The sequence below is a fragment of the Pseudorasbora parva genome, chromosome 18, assembly GCF_024679245.1.
Source record: "Pseudorasbora parva isolate DD20220531a chromosome 18, ASM2467924v1, whole genome shotgun sequence".
NCBI lineage: Eukaryota > Metazoa > Chordata > Actinopteri > Cypriniformes > Gobionidae > Pseudorasbora > Pseudorasbora parva.
Window position 1 is genome coordinate 12,971,899 of NC_090189.1, and position 20,440 is coordinate 12,992,338.

The 20,440-nt window shown below is 38.8% G+C and overlaps 1 long non-coding RNA gene across 1 annotated transcript in view; it reads right to left on the bottom strand.

Annotated features, from left to right (window-relative positions):
• Positions 1-4,764: 4,764 nt before the first annotated feature.
• LOC137046843 (uncharacterized) overlaps positions 4,765-20,440 on the bottom strand; it is an 84,086-nt gene continuing 68,410 nt past the window's right edge. Inside the window, exons 3-4 of the long non-coding RNA XR_010899093.1 lie at positions 5,471-5,661; positions 4,765-5,351 (exon numbers count right to left, since the gene is read on the bottom strand). This is a non-coding gene — a long non-coding RNA (uncharacterized lncRNA). The remainder of the gene's footprint in view (positions 5,352-5,470; positions 5,662-20,440) is intronic.

Sequence of the window (20,440 nt, forward strand, 5' to 3'; positions counted from 1 at the left end):
TAGTTAAAAGGAGTGGTATAAAAAACATTGTCGGGAATAAAAATAGATCTGCGCATATCTGCAGACACATACAGGCTGACAGATCAAATACTGTACTGGTTCTTTATGGTCACTTTAAGTAAACTGACCTCGTCTTATGGCGGTGTATCCTAAAGGACTTATTCCAGCTGTCCACCATATGCTGACATTCAAAACGTGTCCTGAGGACCCCACGGGGGTCACTTTGAAATCACAGTAGGTTATGCTCTGGAAAAAGGGGGAAATGATGTATATATGTATGTTTGTGCGCACTGGTTGTGCAGGGCAGCATTAATCCTGCATTTTACTTTTATAACCACTGTAAAGAATATTTATGTGCCTCTCATCCCCTTAAAAGTGAGTCTTTTATGAGTGGGGCACCGCAGTGGGCTTGGGTAAGTGATGCGCTATGGCTGCTTGAAGGCAGAGGGACGTCTGCAGGGAGCACAAGCCCTATGAACTTGCGTCACATCTGCATTCGGCCCCATGCTTCACCTGCCTGTCTCTCTCTCTCTCTCTCTCTCTCTCTCTCTCTCTCTCTCTCTCTCTCTCTCTCTCTCTCTCTCTAGGGAGATTTAAAATAAGGATCAGGATGGATATTCAGCCCGATTCTTACTGCACACCAGGCAGCACTGTGGTTCTCAGCTAGTATGGCTAGTATACCAAAATTGTTAATCATTTTTGCAAAAGTAAAAACAATATAAATGCAAAAGTAAAAACAATATAAGAAGATTTATAAAATCACAAAGATCGGGAAGGAAAATGGACTTGGAAAATGGAATTTTGAGTCTCTTGAACTGTGATGACTCTCAGGAACAAACAGGCTAATTCACTGTCTTGCGTGCACTCTACGCATAAATAAATGAGTGGGGTTAGCAAGATTTTTGTAAAGAAATTAATATTTTTATTCAGAGAGAATGCATTAGATTAATCAAAAGTGAGAGTAAACATGTTTAAATTCTTTTGAACTTTCGATTCATGGCCATGTACATACTACAACTAGACTGGGTAAGCCCAGCCTGATCTGCCAGCGATTTGATTTCACCCGGGCCGGCAACTCAGTCTGGAAACCTGTACATTCATTTGTACTAGGGGTGTAACGAGTAAGGGATAATGTACACCCAGCTGGTTGTTATCGCAGAATAAACCCCGACAGAGTGATCAGGACAGGTCTTGCATCACTCTGAAGGGGTTTCTTCTGCGATAACAACCGGCTGGGTGTACATTATCCCGCTTATTACACGGCTACTAGTCTCAAATAAATAATTATTAGACACAAAATATTGTCTCGAGATTAAATATTTTATTAGCTCTTCCGCAAAGCTTCCGCAAGGGAAAACAGTTCTAACCTGCTTTAAGCCTTTATCTATTGCTGAAGATTTGCCATATGCCCTTGCTAAATGTTGAAAATGAATGCTGAAAGGGTTAGTTCACCCAAAAATGAAACCAAGCCTATGATTTACTCACCCTCAAGTTATCGTAGGTGTATATGACATTCTTCTTTCAGACAAATACAATCGGAGTTATATTTAAAAAGTCCAGGCTAACGTTAATCCCAGCAGTTGTTGTAGTTGTGTTTAAAGTCCATAAAAAATGCAGCTGTCCATCAAATAACGTGCTCCACACGGCTCCGATGGGTTAATAGAGCCTTCTGATACGAATCGATGCGTTTGTGTAAGAAAAAGATCTATATTAAAAACGTTATAAAGGAAACCTGCCTTGAAGTCTTCCATTGTAACCCACGGCTGTTTAAGCCACAAGATGGCGCCAGCGTTAAGCATAGAAGTAGTACCGGTCAAGATAACTCGTAGTACCCGTATGAGCGGGTGTTATCTGGAAATAACGTACCGCTGGAATGCGCGCTGGATCAATCAGAATCAAGTATTTCACAGAGCCGTGTAATAATTAGTTTTAACAACGATTCGATTCGTATCACGATTTGAGGTTGTCGATGCGATTCAAGGATGATATTGGTTCATTTAGAACGATACGATCCGAAACGATTCAGTGAATTGAAATCGATTCAGTAACATTTTAGCCAAAAATGTTAATAAGTGTGACTGAAATACGTGCAGGTGAAGTTTCCTAGATTCCTGTTGTTTCTTTTAAGGGAATCAGATATCAATTAATTATGGATATGAACAAACAAGTAAACAATTAATGGCAAATGTGTTCACATTTTATTTGAATAAAGTGCAACCAGCAGTTTAGGTTGAATTAACAGGAAGTTAACCTTTTCTGCTCTCATTTTCAATAAAAGTACAGAAAGTGCAACCAACATACTAGTACTGCTACTTCTGCTTGTTTTTCAACATAAAAATATTACAATATTAATATGAAAAATAAAGTGAAACTAACATCTCTTCAGGTTTAATTAACAGTAGGTTTACCTGCTACTTTTGCTGTTGTTTTTCAACATAAAAATAATACAAATATGATATTAATATCAAAAATAAAGTGCAACCAACATTTCTTCAGGCTAAATGCGCAGAGGCTGAAACTGCTACTACTACAAACAGCGAGCGACTTATTAAGAACATCTCTGTCTTTACTAATGCCAAAGTGTTCGCACACACTGGACCGCAATGGTGGTTTGATAATTTCTCGCTCGTTGGCTTCTCTTTAATCCGCTGTCATGATAAATCCTGTCCGCGATATGTTTTGTTCTCTTTGCACTCGCTGCTGCTGGCGCGTGTGGCTGACGTCACATTGGCAGACTGAGTTTAACGCCTTTATCATTAAAAGGGCTAAGAAAAAACATCCATATAAAGTCTGACGTGCTTAAATCAAATGTGTTATTTCCTATTATCGATACAATCGATCGATTACCTTTTAAAACGATATTAGATCGATACATGTCGTCCGGAAGGCCAACTTGCCGAGCACAGATCGATGTAGTTGGATCATAGGAATATAAATCGATACATCGATGTAGTAGATGAATCGTTACACCCCTAATTTGTACGGTACACTTTTGCGGGAACCAATCACAGACTGGCTTATCCACCTGGCGTGCTATTGGCGGGTTTAACATAATGACGGATAGAGAAGCGATGGGTCGTTGCATGTTGATCACACATCTTGTGGTCTGATTGGTTTAAGGACTGTCCAATTGCGTAAAGAGTCATTTGAATAATGCTTGTTTTTCACGCCTCATGTGCAGTAGAACATACAGAGCAGACTCCCCAGACCAATGTTCAATCTTAAATTGAGCTTGGTCTGGAGATAGCCAGACAATACTACAACTAAACTGGGTTGTCAATTCACCTTTTAGTGCCTAATCGTGTTCTGTTCACACACAGTTCAGCAATTTACTGTAGTGAAAACTGCTTTCTACAACCAAATCAACTAAAATTCTATGTAATGTGTACAGAACCGAACTGCACATCTTGTTGTTATTGCCATATTTTAACATGCAACCATGTTTCTCCCTTTTGTGTGGTGCAAGAAATCACAGGGAAAGCAGTATGAGCCCTGACTCATACATGTTGCCAGATCTTGCTAGGAAAACAGCGAACAAGAACAAGCTCACAACAAACTGAAATAAATTCTGAAAAGCAGATAGCAGACATGCAAGATGCCAGAATGTTGCTTTGGCTACCACGTGCCAATCATTGTAGATTTGGGAATATTCCAATCATGTTCCATACACACACGGAACAATAATTTTTCATATATTTTACCTTTATTCTACACTGCTCTGTCTCTCCTTGTAAAAACAGTCTGATGGTTTCCTGGTTCTATGAAGCCGGTCCCTAAAAATACTCAGCATTACACACTAGCTAAAGTTACAAAAGTGAAATCGTATTTTACCACCCCTTTAAGGCCTCACTACCACATTTAAATGTGGTTGTCACTCCTGAAACTTTACAGTGTGTACATGGCTATCTGAATACTGGGGGGAAAAAATCATGGTTTCCACAAAAATATACAAAAACTATAGCTTTCAACATAGATAATAAAAATTGTCAAAGGAATACATTAAATTTTATAATATATTCCCCCAGTTTTACAGACATGGCTTAAGTTAGTCCCAGACTAAAATGCATGTGTGAGCTGTTTTAACTGAAAACAACTTGCACTAAAATCTATTTAAATGTCCTATTTGAACTAAGGCCTAATCCTGGTTTAATCTGAGCCCTGTCTGTGAAACCAGGCCATAGATATAGAAAAATATTATATTTTGTTTACTTGTGTACTTACATTATCCCAAATATATATCCAAATACATAAGCAATTTTAAACAGGAAGCGGACCATGTCTGCACATCGCCTATCAAGGACATCATACCCGCATTACCCTCAATTTCTGGAAACATAAAGTTGCTAGTTATGTATTTTTGTTTGTGCTTGCAAAGAGAAGCAACCACAAAGAGAAGCCTATGGTGCGCAAACAGTGTTGGCATCTACCTAATCGAACTAGCTTCTACAAAAAAAAAAAATTTTTGTGGCAAAGTGTAACGGACTTAGGCCAGTAAGAGCTGTGCGTGTAAACCTCACTCCCATCCGGGTCACAGCACCAAATGTAACCAGACCTACTCACCAGGCTCAGAGAGGGATTCAGAAAGTACAAGTAGGACTACCGAGGTGCTTCTACACAGAAGTGCTTCTATACAAAAATATATATGTAAAAAAAAGTATTATAAAATAATGGGTTACCATCCAGCAGCTGAGAAACATTCCAAACACATACAGTATAGCCCATTAAAACAGCAGCACTGGCTTTAAGTGGAGGACAATCCTGGCGATAATGGTTAAAGTGGGCCGGTATAGTCACAGCCCCACATGCTGTTGTTTGTCCCTGCTGTGTTTAAGTTGGGTGATCTTTCCACTCTGCTGACTGCTGAGTGATTGATGATTAGACGCTTTCCTTCCAATGTCTAACACGATTAGAGTGAAGGTCATACTTAATTCTTCAACAACAACCACAACTATCATCGGCAGGGTGTGTGATGGTTTCCACGGAGCACTCTGTCAAAGGCAGCGCTCAGACTGATCCGGCTAGCACGACGGCTTTCCAAAATGGCTTTCTGCCTCTCCATTCCTCCATCCTTCTCTCATTTTTCCTATTTCCATGGTCTTTTCTCTTCATCTCCAGAGAATATGATTTGTCATGGTGACTGAGAGAGAGAAAGAAAGAAAAAATGTTTACTCCGGGAGAAAAAAAGTCTCTAACGCCCCTTAATGTATTCTTTTAAAAGAATCGACGCAGTGGCACAGAAAAAGATTAATTTATCACGCCATCAAGCACAAGAACCACTGTTGAGAGGAATGGGTGTAAATTGCAAGGCGATGACAATGCCTGTTACAGATGGATTTCTCTGTCTGCGTCTCCTATTGAGAAGGGGTGAGGGTGGGGGTGGGGAGGGGTTGGGGAGAGAGGGGAAGAAAAGCAATTTCGTCAGCGTTCGTCAAAACTTTCAGACGGGGGTAATTTTGATCCATTAGCTCACCTCCGTTCGCCTCCACCAATTCTCCACGTTTCACTTTTCTCTGCTTAAGATCTTGCCGCGAGAGAGAGGGAGCGAGAGAGAGAGACTCCCTGTGGCCAAAAATGCATCTGTTTTCCATAACAACGCACAGGTCCCATCCAGCACAGATACGGTTTCTCTCCAGAAATGCTGATTAAGTCATTGTTATATGCCTGAAATTACAAGAGACACCAAACAGCATTAACCTGACAGATTTCTCACTTACACTTTCCTTGTAGTGAGGTTATTCAGCCAATCAGTGAAGGGGCCTATAAGAAAAGAGACAGAGTTATGCGCTCATGAATATTTATGTTGGGTTATCAGGGAATAGGTACAAAGGAGGTTTACTGATCACACAAATCCAAAAGCTTCTCATTAGAAGAGCATCGCTTTAAGTGCATCCCGAATGCTTGAATGCTAATAGCAGGTCTAGGCTTGAATATTAGCCGAACCAGGATAAATCACCAGGTTCATTACGCAAAAAGCATATGCCATTAGTGCGAAAAGCATTCGGTGGTGTTCTAAATATATTATTATATGTGGTAAACAAGGCCCCAAAAAAGGCAGAACCCCTTTTATGTTCTGAAAATTAATTCCCATTTCTTGTCTAATCCTTCCAGACCTTTAGTTTTGGGTCGTCTGATTATCGTCCCTAATAAAAATAATCTCCCGAATTAGCCTGTTTTCATTTCTCGTCTCCCCCTCACACCATAGCAACCACCGCATGAGACTAAAGCAAGAAATCTCCCATCAGGCCAAGCGCACACCAGGTAATGCAGCAGCAGCGCTGGATTGATAAGGACTAGAGAGAGTGCCGCCATTATCTGCGAGGAGCGGCGTGTGTGAAGGATTAGCACGGATCAAGCTTATCCTGGGCTCCGCTGGCCAGCCGGAGAAGCTCTTCCCCTCTTACCTCAGCGCTGCCCTGGGAAAAAGGCCTGGCTCCTTATCCCGACAGAGGGAAGCTTACAGGCTATCACACTTCCTAGAGTCAGCACAATCCAGCACCAAGAGGATGGCGGGGGTGAAAGAATTACTCAGCAGGGCCTGATATGTTTCCGGCTGGCCCGGAATATGCCACAGTAAGGATTATGTTAGGATTTCTGGGAATCCTAGGGATGAGTGTGAATAGAGGTAATATATGATGCTTCAGACAGGGGTGCGGATGTATAGAAAGACCCTGAATTCCAATGTGCATACTATCCATCCTAAATAGTATGTGAGATTAGAAAAAGTGTGTCCTAGAGCACAGTATGTTGAAAAGATTATGCCAAAAGTCCACGGATGGTCTATTATTTCAGGAAATGTGGATCCGTGCACACTAACGGCTAATATTGCCCACAACCCATTGTGCTTTGGAGGAGGATTTGGTTTAGAACTACAAACACAAATAAAAAGAACTACAAGCATGGTGTATGTGAGTGAGGGGCTTGATTTATTAAGTCAGTATCTTACCTGATATCTTTTATAGAGATACAAATTGCACAATAGCAAATATGTATTAACAGATATGTTTGGCCACTATTAAATGCATCACAAACAAGCGTCAACCTCCCGCGGTCTCTCTTGAAGCAAACATGGTCAGAAAGTGACTAAGGGTGCTTTCACATCTCTAGTTCGGTTCATTTGTTCTGAACCAAGGGCAAACAATAATACATTGTTGCATTTTTCAGCTTTTTTTGTTTCTTTTCACACCACACTGATTGCTTTGGTCCGAACCAGTTGAAACGAACCAAAATGCAGGAACATGACAACATCCACATCACTCATTGGCCATGGCGTATTTCCTAAACTGCTTTTCGTTTGGTCAGAATTTACGTGCAGGAATATTCTAACAGAAGAGGAAAAGCTAGCAAATTGCACAACACTATATGGAGAGACGACTGCGCGGGCTGGTTTTGTCCCTGGCCTTAATCTACTACATTGTGTGTATTTACCACAGTATGCCAATAATACATTTCAATAATGAAGCGCGGATGCGACTTGAAAAAAGCGCTCTAATGCACTGCAAAAGGCGATCGCTTTAACTTGCTCATCTTCCGAAAATATTGCCAACGATCTATCAGGTACTGTCATGCACATAATGTCAGCGCACCTGACTACGGCAGCTGGTTTAATCCGAAAATGATCAGTACTTTTGCAGTTGCTTCTGTTCGAGGTCGGATCACGTTCTCACCACAAATGAACCGCTCCAGAGTTCCTCTTCAAGGAGGTCTCGGTACGCTTGTTTGATCGGCTATTGGTGCGCACCCGAGTGCGATTGCTGCTTTCACGCCTGACCAAACAAACCGCACCAAAGAGGGAAACAAACTCTAGTACGATTCAACGGAACTCAACGAGGGAGGTGTGAAAGCACCATTGAAATGAAATTCAGCCACTGGCCGCTAGAGACAGGCTCCAAAAGGGAGTCAAATCTGTATCTCCCCCATGATAAAGGGATACTCCACCGCGTTTTCATATTAAACTATGTTATTCCCTTAACTAAAACGAGTTAATACATACCGCTCTCATCTTAATCGCTCTGACGCGCGGTGACATTCTGATAGCATTTAGCTTAGCCCACTAAGCCCAGTTTATTCACTATGGTACCAAACAGAGATCAAGTTAGAAGCGACCAAACACCTCCACGTTTTCCCTATTTAAATACAGTTACACAAATAGTTGAACGACCAATTGACGGAAATGAGAGGGGGGAAGGGGAGATGTGACGGAGGATTTTTCAGGCTTGACTTGAGAGTCGAAGTACTCTCAGAAGTGCTCTTCCGCCATACATTATAGTTCCATTTTAATTTTCAACTATTCGTGTAACTGTATTTAAATATGGAAAACGTGGAGGTGTTTGGTCACTTCTAACTTGATCTCTGTTTGGTACCATAGTGAATGAACTGGGCTTAGTGGGCTAAGCTAAATGCTATCAGTTCGTCACCGCGTGTCAGAGAGAATAAGACAAGAGAGGTATGTATCAACTCGTTTAAGTTAAGGGAATAACAGTTTAATATGAAAAAGTGGTGGAATATCCCTTTAAAATGCAATTACAAAGTACAAAAAGTGGTTTTGGTCTAAATGGCTAATTTTGCCCTGCATGACAACTGTGAGGGGGGTACACTTTTTTATAACTCATCTGTTTAAATTATATTAAGCCTTAAAGCTCTGCATAATTAAGGGCGTGGCCACATGAGTGACAGGTGGATTGCCGCTATGGTCGAGCTAGGCAGGCGTGGTTTAGCAAACAGGCACCTCAGCTCCACCCACGTACCGCTTCTTTGCCCATTTTTAGTTATCTGAGAATGACGCTCTGTGACGTGCTGCCAAGATGGCAATGGCCGACTTTGTACTTTGTAAAATTCATAAAGCCACATTTTCCTCTGATCACCAAGCAATGTTTAATGTTCTACTTGTTTTCTTCTCCAATATGGTTGAGTATAGTGTACATTTTAATTGATTAAAATGTGGAGTGTTTATATGTTATTTGTGACAAGATGACTCTTTATGATGTGGAGGTATGTCCCAAAGCTTGCCTACAATTCTGCTATACACTCATAAACTATCTACGTTCCCTTCTCAAAAAGAGTACATACTTTTATGGAATAGTATATGTAAGCGAATTGGGACAGCAAAAGAATCCCTGCCGCAGTTGAAAATCCTGTTATCGTTTATTCATTAAAACATTTCAGGCCTATCGGTTTCATTTTAATAGCATTCAGGACCACTCTCATTTCCACACACTGTATGAAATGGAAAATGACTTTCTCTTGACTCATAAGATTATTTATGTTAAATTAGCGAAGTGGAAAAAAAAGACGATAAAAAAACTAAATTGCATGGAAATTTTGTCAGGTGTTCCAAGGAAAGAAATGAAATGGAGAGGAGGGGAGTTAATAAAGAAAACATGTTGTCAGTTTGCAATCTCTCCCACTTCAAACATAATTCAATTTCCACTATGAAAGGAGATACAGCTTTTAATTAAATTTGCTATAGTTTTTTTTTTTTTTACCAAGGTGCAATAGGTGCGAGACCTCAATTATAACATTCTAATTAAAAAAAAAAATGCACACAGATAAATAAATAAAAGTACAAAATGGAGAAGGAAACTTGAGAAGCGTATGAAGTCGCCACTATCACATTGCTCATATAAGTGGAGGAGAGAATCTAAAATTGAAAGTGACAGTGGAGCCTTTGGAAGGCAGCATTTGATTTCCAAATTATCATATTTTCTCAGTCAATAATGAAAAGCTTATGATAGCTCCTCAGTAGCTGCACAGACAGCCTTTAATAAGATAGGACCAGTGAAGCAGGGGATAGTGCTGAACACAGCTCTGTCTGTACACGCGCACGCGCTTGTGTGTGTGTGTGTGCGCGTGAGTTTATAGCTTAGGTTACGTTCCTTGCAGGTCTAAGATTACAGAGTCTCGGTTTTTAATATCTAAGGCATGAAATGGAGATGGCATTTCGCTCTTGATTGGAATTTTAGCAGCTTGAGTATAGAGAATAATTTGATTTAAAAGGACAACTGCATTTACAGCCGACGGCTGGTTTACACTAACCTCGTCTGGGGTCACGGCCGCCTCTAAAACAGCTAACGAAAACCATCTCCCATCCCCCAAAACATCGCGCCGGAGATGCATGTCGACACAAAAGGCTAAAGATAAGCTATAACCCGCGGCACGCAAATGAATTGTAGCGTTTTTAGGATGAAGCACCCCTCATTGATTTGTGAATGTAATCTCCGGTGATGAGCCGTAGAAGGTGAACGTTTGCATACTGCAGTGATTACGGGCCTAGCCACCGCTGCACACTTCATTAAGCAGGGCCGACGGTGAAGCTCGATGGCAGTCTCGGGGATAATTGTCTGAGAGGGGGTCAGAGGAGAAGTTGCAGGGCCCGGGCAGGCGGTCTCAGCGAAGGCCTGCAGGTACGCCGGAGGGGCCAAAGAGCAGCGGGGAGTGATTTATCAGGGGAGGCTTCATCCTTGATGAGAGATCTCTCGCCTTGCTCGGAAGACGCGAATGTGACTTGTAGCGTCGACGACATGAAACGCATTAGCTTTCAGGAAAAGGTATTTTTCTAATCTTAAAGTTTGTCACACACTCCAAGGCTGAAATACAGAGTGACTCATTGATGCTGCTCCAAAATAAAGAGGAAAAAAAAGAGATGAATTATTCATGGTTTAAGTCTGCAGGGATGTGTACTCAGAATATGCTAATATTAACTGACTTGTCAATTTCGCTGTCTTGATGTATAATAATCATAAAAAATGGACAATAAAAGTGCATCAATGCTAAACAGGTGGGCATCAAGAAATTACACAATAAAAGTCTAGTGTAAACTCTATGACGAAATAGAGAGGATTTTTAGGTGGTGACAAAAGAGATTTTTGATGTCAGTGTTAATATACAAACAAAAACTAGTCATTTCAACTTATATTTAAATCTTAGTTTTGGGTTAGAACTTTCTCTTGCTGAAACTTGCTGTTTGTGGAAAGGAAAAAGTTACAAAGTCGCCTCCAAGGAGAGTTATTTTCTATATCAGTAAGCATTGTTTCTAAACCCCCTTGAAACACCTCGATTGTAGTCTTGAGTTTTCTTGTACACTATGTACACTACACTTTACAATATTCCTGATTTAAATAATTTCTTCCCAAGGCATCTGCAAAAAAAGTGGTGAGACTTTGTTTAGTTACAGTAGTAAATCGTAGGCCTATGTTGAAACTTGTAGTTAGGGTAAGGACATTTCCGAAAGCACACACTTAATGCAGTTGGCCAATCACAACACACTGGTTCACCCGACCAATCGGAGCAGACCTATGGGTGAACAAGCGTGAGTACAATTGCTATTACCACGAAACAATGTGGCACTGGACATGAAAATGATAACTGCGTTGAGCTGAAACTAGCAAAAAATACTCCTCACATTTGTGTAGACTATTGAAGTAGACGAAACATAAAAATCGAAACATAAAAATCAAGACTTTGTAAAACAGCTTAATACAGCCTCTTTAATTATTTATTAATCATTACAGTTGGTTGTCTGTTTCTATCCTAAACTATTGCATTGGCTTTAGAATACTTTTGCACCCTTTTTATAGCCTGGATGCCAGCCGAATTTAGCCCCGCCCACAACATTTTTAGGTTGGGCAGTTCGGTCTGGCCTCGCTCCATAGAGGAGTAATTATCCCCGAACAGAAACCGTTCGGAACAATGAAATCATCAGGGCGGGCTTTAGACGATGACGGACAGATGATCAACAGTAATGTAATCATGCACGTCATCAAAGGGGCTTGGATTATATTTTTTTGAATCCTTAACAGAGAGCTTGTTTGTATATGCATTCACCTTCACAATTTCTCTCAGAAATGATGATCATGTTGGGTAAGTACTCCGTGTATAATTAAATTTTTTTTTTTTTACAACACTGCTAAAGATCGTGTATTCCAGCCTGATTTCAGCGCGCGTGCAGACAGGGTTGCCAAGTTTTTACAACTAAACCCGCCAACTACTAGCCCTAAACAATAGCTTCTCGGGGGTTCTCCGTGGGGAAAATAGCATTTGGGGGGTAAAATGTGTGTTATTTTGGCAAGGTTGCCTGCTAAAATTCGCACTCATGGGTCTATATATCACATAATAGTCGCTTCAACCCGCGGACATAGAAAACAACCGGCGGGGGTAAAACACAGACTTGGCAACACAGTGCAGTCGAGCTCTGCTGACATGTGACAATGCGTCGCTTCGTTGCTCTGCTTGGTTGTTGGTCTATCCAATTGATGTCTTTCCTTGTTCTGTTGAAACACGCCCCATAATCACAGCCCAATGGAGCAGTTTCAGACTCATATTCTGACTAGAATTTAATATTATGACCACGTCAGGCTACCCTTTTTAAGCTTGAAGTCTCCAATCCCCATTTGTTATGTGCATTTGACTATAGAGTTTACCAGTGAAAGTAATTTGTGGCTTGTCTTCAGTAATCCCTATCTGAACTGGACTTGGTGGACACTGCCAAAAACCAAACATCTCATAGTAGCACATCTAGCCCCTCTTTGAAGAGATTACTGCCCAGAGCAATCCACCTTGACCATCGCACCATCCTGGCAAGGACGTCAAACAATCAGCGCAAGCACAACTGTTAATGGCCACATAAACATTATTGATGCCTCCAACAGCTTGTGATTTATGAGGCCAAAACTATATTACATGTGTAAGAGAAAGCCTCATTAGAATTTGCCTTCTACTCGCTGACAGAAACTACCCATTTATGAAAAGCAGGCAGTGCCCTGTCCTTCCTACTAACCTTTCTCTCGAACAGAGAGACAAAAGAACAGAGGAAGTGATAGGGAGAAAACGAGAGAGGGATAGACTCGGAGAGGATCTAACATTTAAAGACAGCCCGGCAGTGGGAGGCTGGGTCTTATCGCGCGCATAGACTGTCAGGGCATCTCTGACCCTCTCATTAGATATGCAAGCGCATTAGCCGGGACGGCTGTCTGCTAAAGGTCAGGTAGGGAGGATGTTGGGACGAATGGAAGGAGAGGCACAATCTTCAGCCTCACCCCTTTGAACTTCAATCACTCCGGCCAGCGCTTAATAGGCCTCTGGGGAGGTTCAAAGCGAGCGAGATGGTGGAGGGAGGCAAAGAAATGTAAAGGGACATCACGCTACCTTGACATTTTAATTAAGACTCTCCCATTAACATGCACGGAACTGTGGGGAAAAAAGACACCTAATGTAAATTCATGAAATACTAGGAATGGTGTAGATGGGCTTTCTTTTTTTGTAAACATGAACCATGACCTGAGAAGAAAAAAATAGGGAAAGAAGCGATGAGAAAATGTTTTGAAAGGGTAAAGTAAGGAAAGCAGAGAGCATCAAAGTTGGTGACAAGCTATGCTTTTTCCAACCATTTGTGCAAACGTTTTCTAAAAGCCGCTAACACAGGTGCGCTCATTGATCCCAACAGTGAAATGTATCAGTTATGCTTTTGCTACTACTGGAATATCGCATGAGTAATTAATTTAGAACAGGCGTCTTGTTAAACTAGAAAAAAAAGAAGAAAAAAAAGAATTCTGCTTCCAAAACACTGTTGAAAATCACGTAATTAATCATCATTATTTTTATTCCAATGACAGCCATAGTTGGAGTTTCAATACTTAATAGAAAGCTAAATATTTTTTGAATCATTACATACACATATTTCCCTGCATTACAGGACTGCAATTAACAACCAAAAAAAAAAAAAAAAACCTGAATCACTTAACATAACACCACAAAAATTGACACTCATGTGCAAATACAAGCATATATTTTCCTATCGCCTTCTACTTTTCTAGAATTTACGGTCGCACCTCAGACGCTGAACTCAATAGACTTTCCTTTAGTTCCTATTTTGACAAATCCCATCTTGAGCTATGAAGAAAGAAGCAGGTATTGATCCAGGGGGCACCTAATTTATCACACTGCCTGAAATCCTGAAAAAAAATATTTGACCAAGGGGGTTATTCAATACCATTTTCTCCATCTATCCGCAGAATTAAACCAGTCTTTTTTTCTAGCAAAAAGTGAGTGATGACAGCTGTCAGACAGATGAGATTTGTGACAGAAATTCTCTCTCTCTTTCTTTCCTTTCCTCTTCACTGGCTTCATTTTCAACATGAATAGACTTTCAGGCACCAAGCTATTGACACAGAGATATGCGCACGGCGTCGTTCAAATGTACAAGAAATCCCACACATGGAACAGTATCAAAGCCATTACCTCTTACTATAGAGCACTACATGAAAGCATGGGCTAAAGTGCTCTCCATCCATTCCAAACTGAAGACGCATTGAAGAAATTGTGGCTCCCCAAGTGTAGTGAGACAAACACGTTTCACAGAGACGCAATGGGACAAACTGCTTGAATAAAAATATTAAGCAACTGAAAAATTTTCATATCAATATATAGACTCCATTTATAACAACGGCAAAACCTTGTTGCTCTTTGTTCGCTTGGGTGATCTAGGTGGTTGCTAAGACATTGCTAAGTGGTTACTAGGGTGGTTAATTACTGGTTGACTTCGACCAAAGATCCCAACATCAAGTCTCTAAAATATTCAGGAGATATGGCTTTGGTATCTTCTTCAATGCAAGTCTATGTAGCCTGGTCCTACCAGACTCTCGTACATTTCATTTGTACAGAGAGTCTGGCCTCTCTTCATTGACAAGCGTAACATTGCTAACATTTGGTTATGGCTTCATCTTTCTCAGCCACTCCCTCTGTTCGCTGACTGGACCGGTTAAAATTTGGCCGGAGAAAACCAACGAATATACCGCCAAACCCAGATGATATACTGAAGGAAAATAAAAAAATTAAACGGAAGTACGTAGGAGGGTGGAGCCAGGCTAAGTCTAATGGGTTTTGTTTTAAAAATTCAAAAATCATAAAAAAGTCAAGAATCCCCAAATATGATATTTCTATTGCGAAGTACCATTTCTAAAACATAAAGGTAAAAGGCATAAGGTAAAAAATGGCAAATAATAAAATGAAAGAAAACAATAAAATAAAGTAATAAATAAATAAAACATTATGACATTAAATGTGCACTATGTAGTATTATTGCAGTAAAATATACAAAAAACACTAGGCAAGTGTTATATATTTTGTTCAGTAGAGTTCTTACAATATCTCAAATTTTTCCAGCTATTTGTAAATTGCACAGAGTAACGTCAAAACATGATTTTAAACACTTAAATGCATCTAATATGATAAACATGTCACATGCCTGTCCTGTCTTGTGTGCACTTGTGGGTTTTGTTATGTTGAGCATGTGCTCGTGTCCCTGTCAGTTCCCTCCCCCTTGTTATCTGATTATTGGTTAATTTGCCCCACCTGTTCTCCCTCATTATCTGCCTTGTTTGTTCCCTTTATAATCTCCTTGTGTTTGTCAGTCTGGGTTGGATCCTTGTGTAATGTCTGCGTCTTCCGTCCTCCGTCCTCCCCGTGATTCTGTTGGTTTGTTTAAGTTTATATGTTATTATTCTATTATGTGTTTTTCCCCCTCGTGGGTTTTGTTTTGAGTTTGTTTTATTTGTTATAAATAAATATATTATTTTCTGCACTTGAGTCCTCGCACCATTTTCCCTTGTCTGTGACGTGACAGAAAAACCCACAAGTGCACACAAGACAGGACAGGCATGTGACAAAACAGAGCTGCGTTACCTCATACTCATGACCAAAAAAGAGGAAATGGTCCCGGCGAATGTGTCCCATCATAATAAAAGTCCCACTGCTCACGAGCTGTGTGTTGCGTTCAATCGCTCCGGCGGCCGTGCTCAGCTCCACAACACTCTGTCCTGCTCTGCTTTACACTACAGTAACGTTAATAACCACATCCATGAACATGATTTCTGCATGAGTCCTATTTTCCACTGGCTGTGAGGTGAAGATAATTCTGAGCTCAAACTTGCCGTCATCAAACTATGCTTTTTTTTTAATAGGCGCCCTCTAGCGGACAGAAAAATTACATAGTGCAGCTTTAATTACTATTTTATTATATTAAAAGCCATACTTTAAAATGTCTGTTTTGTTTTTCAATTTTGTATTAATACATTCATATAATATGCATATATTTATGTTAATGTATTTATATTATATAATATTATATTAGTATTATAATATACAAATTACGCTATAAAAACGGGATACTATGAACAACGTCAAATTGGCAAGGAAATAAGTCAATCAATAAATATTGGTCACACTTTAGATTAGTGTTCAATTCTCACTATTAACAAATGATTAACTATGACTTTTGCCTCAACAAACTACTAAAATACTGTTTATTAATCGTTAGTAAGATAGATGTTATGTTTTGGGTACACTGTAAAAAAAAAAAAAAAAGTTACCTGGCTGCAAAATTTTGAGTGTATTGAAATTAATAATTTTAATACAATGAACATTTTTTGAGATTCGACAACCTTTTTTTTAGGCATATTGAGTAATTGTGTGTGTTTTATTTGTGATGATGCAGTGAAACATGCCAAATAGTGCTATTTTCATGATTTATCAAATTTTGTATGTTGTTCAGATACAAAAATATTTTGAGTTTCTATTTATTAAACAAATTTCCTTCATTGTATCAACTCAAATTTTTAATTTAAATAAACTCAAAATTTTAAGGCAACCAGGTTACTTACTTTTTTCATTTAAACCAACAATTATTTTTTTTAAAGTGTACTTGGTAGAGTCAAGAGATGCAGAATAAGGCATTAATATGTGCTTTATAACTAACAATATCCAGCCAATATCCTAGAAATATGCATGCTAATAAGCAGCTAGTCAATAGTGAGAATTGGACCCTAAACACTTTTCTCTCAACATTTGCACCCGCTTCCAGCCCTCCAATCTAAAAATGGTTAAAATAGCAAAACTTAAAACTGTGATGTCATTGTGAATGAAGCAAACTGTTACAGCATCAGTATAATCGTGTGTCCGTATGGTCAGGGAGGGAATCTATTAGAGTAACCTTGTAGGGTCGGGGAAATAGGAGGATAGATGGGGCAACTCACCTCAGTGATGGGTTTTGTGGTTTTTGGAGGTCCATAACTCAAAGCCCTTGTGCTCACAAGGTAACAGGGGGGTGCAAACAGAAACGATGGGAGCTGGAAGCATCGTCTCTGTGGGCCAAAGTTATCTCCTGCATCCCAGGTCGCAATACATTACGATGAACTGCCGTAACTGTCCTGCCCGTGGCTGCTAGCTGTGGCTTCTGTTGTAGGCTCATCGTTATTAAAGTGATAGCAAAGCGCTATAGGGAAACATGGAAAACCCTGCAGCGAAGATCACTCAGATCTTGTAAAGGGGAAGAGAACAAGCAGCAAGAACCTAAACAAAATCGGAGCAGATGTAAATAAAATGCAGTTTGATTTGAAGTGTTTTTCAATCACAGGACATTTTGTCAGATCCCTTTTATTGCTGTCGCTACACCTCTGTGAGGAACACAAAGGCTTTTTTTTGTGGGGTGTCGCTGGAAAGGCACACGCTAGTTCTGTTCTCCGTGTGAGGTTGTGTACAAATAAACTGCACCATGATCAGCTGTCAAAACGGTAAATCGTGCAAACTAAGCATGCGAATTTGAATTTGTTTGTGTCACAGCGCGTGCGGGGGCATTTCTGGAAACAATAGCAGGCACGGCGAAGAAACAATCAGAGCCCGAGTCGCGTCTCCAGTCAAGAGATTGTTCTATTGTTTTCTATCAAGCTCGCATTGTATTCTCCAGCATGGAGACAACTTTCTTTGATTTTTTCTTTTTCTTTTTTCAATATTTCAAGAGGAGTGAAGGAACCGTTTCCTGTCCTGCTCCATTAGACACGAATTGTTTCGGGAGGGGAAAATTGGTTTGAAAATTGTGTTGTTTATTGTTCAAAGAAAAACACGCATACCGTAGAGAGAGGACCGGGTCTCCAGATGTCCTCTGGGCGCAGGTTCGACTGGAATCTGTTATGAAATGTTCAGCCCTGGGAAACATTCGGAAAATTGATTGGTAATTGGACAAAGCATTTTCGAGACAAATGTTCTGGTGAATGACCATACGCATAATGTGTTCGGAGGTAAGAAACTGACTGAGGCGTAACGAAACAGAATTCATGGAGGCCCTAACGTAATAGCAACACAGTTTCTCATATGTATCTACTGGCCATATGAGTCTCTCTCTGGGCTTGGCAAAATACTCTGCAGTCTCTGAAAGCAAGATAATTATGGACGCAGTTACCAGACCAAGAGGCTCAGCATAAGGTGAGATCTGATAAGTAGCACATTATGTTTTTTTTTCTTTCTTTTTTTTCTAAAGAATTGTGATGAACCTATTGTTGAACAGCAGTAAAGAGGGTGATGAAACCAAGGCCATTCATGTGCATTTGATAATAGATTCTAATTATATAAAAGCCGTGTGTCACACTTTTGTCTCATAATTGCATCTATTGTGCCATAACTGAGTGAAATGTACTCAGACGCGTGCTCATAGTCTGTGATTTTGACCATCTCTTTTCATTACATGTCATCATAACAGGTCACCAGACAAAGGAGAACATTATCAGGCAGAAGAAGAAGGCATGCATAAGCATGCAATATTATGATTTTTATGATTATTTTTTTTTTGTCTTTACAAATATTAATGATAATAATAATAGTAATAATAATAATAATAATGATAATAATAATTACTACTACTACTACTAACAATAATAATAATAATTATTATTATTATTATTATTATCATCGTCACCTGACAAAAGAGAGCAATAATAATAATAATTATAACAATAATAATAATAATAATAATAATATCGATATTGATAACAATAATGATGATACTAATTATTAGTATTTATAAATTTGACCATATATATAGTAATGTTTATTATTATTAATATTGTTAAAAAGAGAGCATTAAAAGTAATAATGATAATTAATAATAATAATAATAATAATAATAATAATAATAATAATAATAATAATAATAATAATAATAATAATAATAATAATACAATTATTATTATTATATAATTTTTGTCAGTACAAATAATAATAATAATAATAATAATAATAATAATAATTATTATTATTATCAGATGAAAAGAGCAATAATACTAATACTATTATTAGTAATAATATAAATATTGATAATATCAATAATGATTATTATTAAGTTATTCGTTTTTGGAATAAGTTTAGTAATAGAAATATGATATAATATGTATTATTATTATTATTATTATTATTATTATTATTATTATTATTATTATTATTAATACAGAAAAAGAGAGCAATAAAACGAATAATGATAATTAATAATAATCATAATAATAATCTTTTTATTATAAATATATCATATTTTTGCCTGTAAAAATATAATAACAATGATAACAAAAATAACAAAAACAATACTAATACTTATAATCATGTTTAATAATAATTGCCTTTATCAATATTGTTATCAAAATTATCATTATTATTAATATTATTTAGTGCACATGCCACCTGACAAAATATATCATTATAGAGTAAAAGAAGAAAGCCTGCATAGGCTTACAATATTATGCCATTTTCTACACAGATGATCATGAACATGGCAGTCAGTCATTTATTTTATTTTATTTTTTATAATTAAATCAAATTCCATGGTATGCATGATTATACAGTGGGGCAAAAAAGTATTTAGTCAGCCCCTAATTGTGCAAGTTCTCCCACTTAAAAAGAGGAGAGAGGTCTGTAATTCTCATCATCTTCAACTATGAGAGACAGAATGAGGAAAACAATCCAGAAAAATCACATTATGTTTATATATATTTTTAAAGAATTTATTTGCACATTATGGTGGAAAATAATTATTTGTTCACCTACAAACTATTTGAGCACCTACAGGCTCTCACAGACCTGTAACTTCTTCTTAAAGAGGTTCCTCTGTCCTCCACTTGTTACCTGTATTAATGGCACCTGTCCACAACCTCAAACAGTCAGACTCCAAACTCCACTATGGCCAAGACCAAAGAAATGTCAAAGGACATCAGAAACTAAATTGTAGACCTGCACCAGGCTGGAAAGACTGAAGTTGCAATAGCAGCTTGGTGTGAAGAAATCATCCGTGGGAGCAATTATTATAAAATGGAAGACATACAAGACCACTGATAATCTCCCTCGATCTGGGGCTCCACACAAGATCTCACCCTGGGTCAAAATGATCACAAGAATGGTGAGCAAAAATCATGAGTCCCCTGCTTAAGCCAGTACATGTCCGGGCCCATCTGAACTTTTGCTAGAGAGCATTTGGATGATCCAGGATTGGGAGGATTGGGAGAATGTCATATGGTCAGATGAAACCAAAATAGAACTTTTTGCTAAAAACTCAACTTGTCTTGTTTGGAGGAGAAAGAATGCTAAGATACACCATACTTACTGTGAAGCATGGGGGTGGAAACTTCCTGCT